Genomic DNA, 6,238 nt, shown 5'->3' with positions numbered 1-6,238 from the left:
CATGAAGGAACATATTTTATTTTCTTCCTTTATATTTTTTGGTTAAAATATCGTTATTATAGTTGGCAATTTGGAATCTGGCTTACGTTGGTTGATACAAATTAATAATAAAGCAAAATCAGAAAACAACCCATCTAAAATCTTTCTTCAAGATAACCAGGGGCTGGGTGCGGTGGCTCACGCCTGTAATCCCAGCACTTTGGGAGGCCAAGGCGGGCGGACCATGAGGTCAAGAGTTCGAGACCAGCCAGGAGAACATGGTGAAAACCCATCTCTACTAAGAATACAAAAATTAGCTGGGCATGGTGGTGCGTGCCTGTAATTCCAGCTACTCGGGAGACTGAGGTAGGAGAATCGCTTGAACCTGAGAGGCAGAGGTTGCAGTGAGCCGAGATCGTGCCACTGCACTCCAGCCTGGGCGACAGAGCAAGACTCCGTCACGGAAAAAAAAAAAAAAAAAAAAAAACCAGATTTTTTTCTCCCCATAAACATACATTGGCCTATATATGGTTTAGATCTGTGTCCCCACCCAAATCTCATGTTGAAATGTAATCCCCAGTGTTGGAGTTGGGGCCTGGTGGGAGGCGATTGGATCATCGGGGAGGTTTCTAATGGTTTAGCACCATCCCTCTAGTGCTGTTCTCCTGATAGAGTTCTCATGAGATCTGCTTGTTTAAAATTGTGTAGCATCTCACTCCTCGCTCTTTTCCTCCTACTCTGGCCATGTGAAGTGCTGGCTCCCTAGTCGCCTTGCAGCATGGTTGTAAGTTTCCTGAGGCCTCCCCAGAAGCTGAGCTGATGCTGCCATGTTTCCTCTACAGCCTGCAGGACTCTGTGTGAGCCAATGAAACCTCTTTATAAATTACCCAGACTCACGTATTTCTTTATAGCAATGCGGGAATGGACTAATACACTTATCAATCTATATTTTTGTTTTTTAAAAAATGAAGTCTCCCATTCTAGATTCATTTTATAAACTAAAAAAAGACCTTTTCACAATTGTGTTTACACATAAAAACAAGGTTACTATGCTAATCACACAATGCCACACATCCCCCTCTTTGAAAATTGACTGACTGCTATTTCTATACTAGTTACAGCTGTATTGTTGCTCTAGTCGGCCCTTTCAAATGACAAAATTTATTGAGATGCTCCATCTCGGCCAGGCGCAGTGGCTCACGCTTGTAAACCCAGTACTTTGGGATGCCAAGGCCAGCGGATTACTTGAGGCCAGGAGTTTGAGACCAGCCTGGCCAACATAGTGAAACACTGTCTCTACTAAAAATACAAAAAATTAGCTGGGCGTGATATGGTGGTACATGCCTGTAATCCCAGCTACTCAGGAGGCTGAGGTACAAGAATCACTTGAACCTGGGAAGCCGAGATCACGCCACTGCACTCCAATCTGGGTGACAGAACGAGACACTGTCTCAGAAAAAAAAAAAAAATTGGAAGGGAGGGAGGAAGGGAAATGCACTCCAGCTGAGTGACAGAGTGAGACTCTGTCTCAGGAAAAAAAAAAAAGGAAGAAAAGAAAGAAATGTGAATCAATCAATATCTTCTAAAAAATTTAAAATTATTTTTTCCAGGGTTATATTTTTAACATTTTGATCTTCAGCGATTCCAACATTCAAGATTATGTCTTTCTGGATTATGATCAATTTCTGTCCTTAGTGCATGATCTCAGGATGTACCAGATACTAGTTTTTATCCATTACTGGTGCTGCTAAACTTGAACAGTTGATTAAGGGGTTTCTCTCCAGAATTCTGCACTCTAAAATTATTTTCCCCCAAAAAAGTTACTACTATCTGGTGAAAAACTGAGATACTCCAACTCATTCGATGTTGATTTTTTGGCATTATGCTCTAAGGAAAAGCTTTCCATCTATATTATTTATTTGTTTATACCAGTGTGGATTTGTGAATTCTTGTTATATTAATGAGTTCACATCTACTACTGTTATTACGTATTTTGATTCTCTGGTTGTCTCAGATTTTGCCAGTAAAATCCTCTTCAAGCAGTCCCCTCTTGCCTTCTGGCTCCTCCTGTTCATCATGATATGAGCTCTTTGTGCACTGGTTTACTTTCTGATACTGTGTGTTCCAAGTTCATTAGGTATTTTTCAAGTTCATTGGGTATTTTCCCTACCCTAGCCATGAGATCAGATATTTCTCCTAGGACTTCTGGTTCCTATTTGTGGAAAATGTAGTTAGAAACAAAGAACTGAGTGCTAGGTGTGATCGCTGCTACCTTAGTGTTATTGATTCTTGACCCTCTCAGCTGACAAAACTAGCAAATATATACTTTTTTTTTTTTGAGACGGAGTTTCCCTCTTGTTGCCCAGGCTGGAGTGCAATGACGTGATCTCGGCTCACTGCAACCTCTGCCTCCCAGGTTCAAGAGATTCTCCTGCCTCAGCCTCCCAAGTAGCTGGGATTATAGGCATGCACCACCACGCCCGAATAATTTTATATTTTTAGTAGAGCCGGGGTTTCACCATGTTGGCCAGGCTGGTCTTGAACTCCTGACCTCAAGTGATCTGCCCACCTCGGCCCAGCCTTTTTGTTTTTTGTTTTTTTGGTAGAGACAGAGTCTCACCATGTTGCTCAGGCTGGTCTCAAACTTCTAGACTCAAGTGATCCTCTCGCCTCAGGCTTTTTTCACTTTTTATACTGCTATTGATGTCTAGTTATTATGATCTAGACTGTAGTTGGAAAATATATTTTTATGGTGTCAAACTTTTACATTTATCAAGACTTGTTTTGTGGCCTAATATATGGTCTGTCTTGAAGAATGTTTCATGTGCAGTTGAGAAAATGTGTATTCTGTTGGGGGGTGGAGAGTTATGTCAATGTCTCTCAGGTTGAATTGGTGTATAATGTTCTTCAAATTATCTCTTTCCTTATTTATCTTTTGTCTGGGTGTCCTATGCATTTGAAAGAAAGGTAGGGAGTCTCTTACTATTATTGGAGAGCTGTATATTTCTCCCTTCAATTCTGTCAGTATTTACATTTTATATTTTGGAACTCTGATATTTGGTGCACATATGTTTATAACTGTTTCATCTTAGTGAAATGAACCTTTTAGCAATATTTAATGTCTCGTTTAACAGTTTTTGACTTAAAATCTAATTTATCTGTTAGTATAGCTACCTGTGCTGTTATTTTTTTTACATGGGATATCTTTTTCCATCATTTGCCTTTCACCTATGCATGTCATTAATTCTAATGTGCAGAGCATATAATTACATATTGTCTTTCAATCATTTTGACAAACTACATCTTTTTATTGGGGAGTTTCATTAATTTCACTTAAACTAATTATATATAGGTAAGGACTACCATTTTAAATTTGTTTTTTATATGTCTTATTGTGTTTTTGCCTCTCATTTCCTTCATTACAATTGTCCTTTGTGTTGAGTTCTTTTTTTGTAGTGATAAATTTTGAATCACTTTTTTTTTTTTTTGAGATGTTGTCTCACTATGTCGCCCAGACTGGAGTGCAGTGGCACAATCTCAGCTTACTACAAGACCTCCACCTCCCGGGTTCAAGCAATTCTCCTGCCTCAACCTCCCGAGTAGCTGGGACTACAGGCACGCGCCACCATGCCCAACTAATTTTTTTTGTATTTTTAGCAGAGATGGGATTTCACCACGTTGGCCAGGATGGTCTCGATCTCTTGACCTCATGATCCGCCCGCCTTGGCCTCCCAAAGTGCTGGGATTACGGGCATGAGCCACCCTGCCTTGCCTTGAATCACTTCTTATTTTCTTTTGTGCATGTTTCATTGGTATTTTCTTTATAGTCACCAAAAGTATATGTAACATCCTAAAGTTATAACAGTCTTTTAAATTGATACCAACTTAACTTCAATCAGATATAAAAACCCTACTCCTTCACAGCTCTTTCCTTCCCGCACTGTTACTGATCTCATAGTACATCTTTACATAGCGTGTACTTATTTACATAGATTGGTAGTCATTTTTATGCATTTGTCTTTTACGTTGTATGGAAAATAAAAACTGGAATTACAAACTAAAATTACTATCATAATGTTGTTTCTATTGCTTCATGTAATTGCCTTTAGTATAGATCTTTATATTTTCATATGATTTCAAGTTATTGTCTAAAATCCTTTCATTTCAACTTGAAGGATTGATTCCCTTTATCAATTTTTTTTTTTGAGATGGAGTCTCGCTGTGTTGCCCAGGCTGGAGTGCAGTGGCACAATCTCGGCTCAGTGCAACCTCCACCTCCCTGGTTCAAGCAATTCTTCTGCCTCAGCCTCCTGTGTAGCTGGGATTACAGGCGCCCACCACCACGCCTGGCTAATTTTTATATTTTTAGTAAAGACAGGGTTTCACCATGTTGGCCATGCTGGTCTCAAACTCCTGGCCTCAAATGATCTGCCTGCCTCAGCCTCCCAACCTTTTCAATTCTTGAATAACTTGTCTACTGGCAATTCTCTCAGCTTTTGTTTTTCTGAAAAGTTATTAATTGATCTCTCATTTTGGAAGTATAGTTTTGCTGAATATAGAATCCTCAATATACCAGGTTTTTTTCCAGCACTTTAATACATCATCTGGCCTTGGAGGTTTGCTGAGAAATCCACTGATGATCTTTTTTTTTTTTTTTTTTTCTTTTTTGAGACAGTCTCCCTCTGTCGCCCAGGCTGGAGTGCAGTGGCATGATCTCGGCTCACTGCAATCTCTGCCTTCCAGGTTCAAGTGATTCTCCTGTCTCAGCCTCCTGAGTAGCTGGCACTATAGGTGTACACCACCACGCCTGGCTAATTTTTGTATTTTTAGTAGACACAGGGTTTCACCGTGTTGGCTAGGCTGGTCTCAAACTCCTGACCTCAAGTGATCCACCTGCTTCAGCCTCCCAAAGTGCTGCGATTATACGCATGAGCCACTGTACCTGGCCAGAGCCATTGATGATATTATTGAGGATCTCTTGTACATGACAAGTCACTTTCATGCTGCTGCTTTCAAGATGTTCCTTGTCTTTTTGATTATAATGTGTCTCAGTGTGAGTCTCTTTGGATTTATCCTACTTGAAAACAAGAGTTCAGTCACTGCCAAAATGTGTGATTATTTCTCTTTTTGAGTACACAGTCACAGAAGTTCATGACCATAGGTCCTTATGGAGATCTCTGGGGAAAAAATTAGTGCTGTAAATTTTTTGCAATCTAGCAGGGTCCATCCTTATCCAGAACTGCCCTCCCACCCCATCAAAGGAATTGTGGATTTGTAAAGTGGACATGTCTTGGAATTTATTTTTGGGCTGTGAGTCTGCATTAGAAGATTCAAGTTACACTTTGGTTCACTTGAAATAGAAACCTTCTACCTATATAGATTATGTAACAATTTAATAGACTTCTCATAAACTTACTTATTTTTTTGAGATGGAGACTCACTGTATCACCCAGGCAGGAGTACAGTGGCACGATTTTGGCTCACTACAACCTCCGCCTCCTAGGCTCAAGCGATTCTCCTGCCTCAGCCTCCTGAGTAGCTAGGATTGCAGGCGCACACCACCACACCTGGCATATTTTTTGTATTTTTAGTAGAGATGAGGTTTCACCACATTGGCTAGGCTGGTCTAAAACGCCGCCTCGGCCTCCCTAAATGCTGGAATTACAAGCATGAGCCACCATGCCCATCCTCATCAATTTATTTATTATGTTATGGATAATAAGACCAACAAAGGAAGGTCAACTAACCTGACTTGAAGCCTCCCTCCTTTTTCAAATGCAGAGGAAGGATGATAATCTGTAATAATCCCCACCGATTGTGAAAATATACCCAAGTCAAAGTTATATTAGGGAACTCACCAGTGTCCACAAAAGAAAAAGGAAATCAAATCTGTGGTGAAAAATGGCAAAGAATATTAGCCCCACATAAGCTCAGGGTACTAGATATAGAACTAGGTATTTAATATTCAGTGTGGTTGGGAGAAACAGAAATATTAACAAGAAACACAATCAGTCCCACATGTTAACACCATGTTGTAACCAAGTTGATGATCCAGGACACACCAGAGAGCAGACATAGACCCTACCAAACTTTTAATAATTATAATAGGCAAGTATTTTCTGTTTAATCTGCTGAGTGTTCTGTTACAGTTACCTTGGAGATGAGCTATTCTGGTATCGGTGACAGTTAAAAACCAAAACACACAAAACAAAAAGAAGACTGCAGCCAACAGTTTTCTAGTACTATGTGCACAAAAAGT

Source organism: Pan troglodytes, chromosome 20 (assembly GCF_028858775.2).
Source record: "Pan troglodytes isolate AG18354 chromosome 20, NHGRI_mPanTro3-v2.0_pri, whole genome shotgun sequence".
NCBI lineage: Eukaryota > Metazoa > Chordata > Mammalia > Primates > Hominidae > Pan > Pan troglodytes.
Note: the sequence above shows the minus strand (reverse complement) of the source record.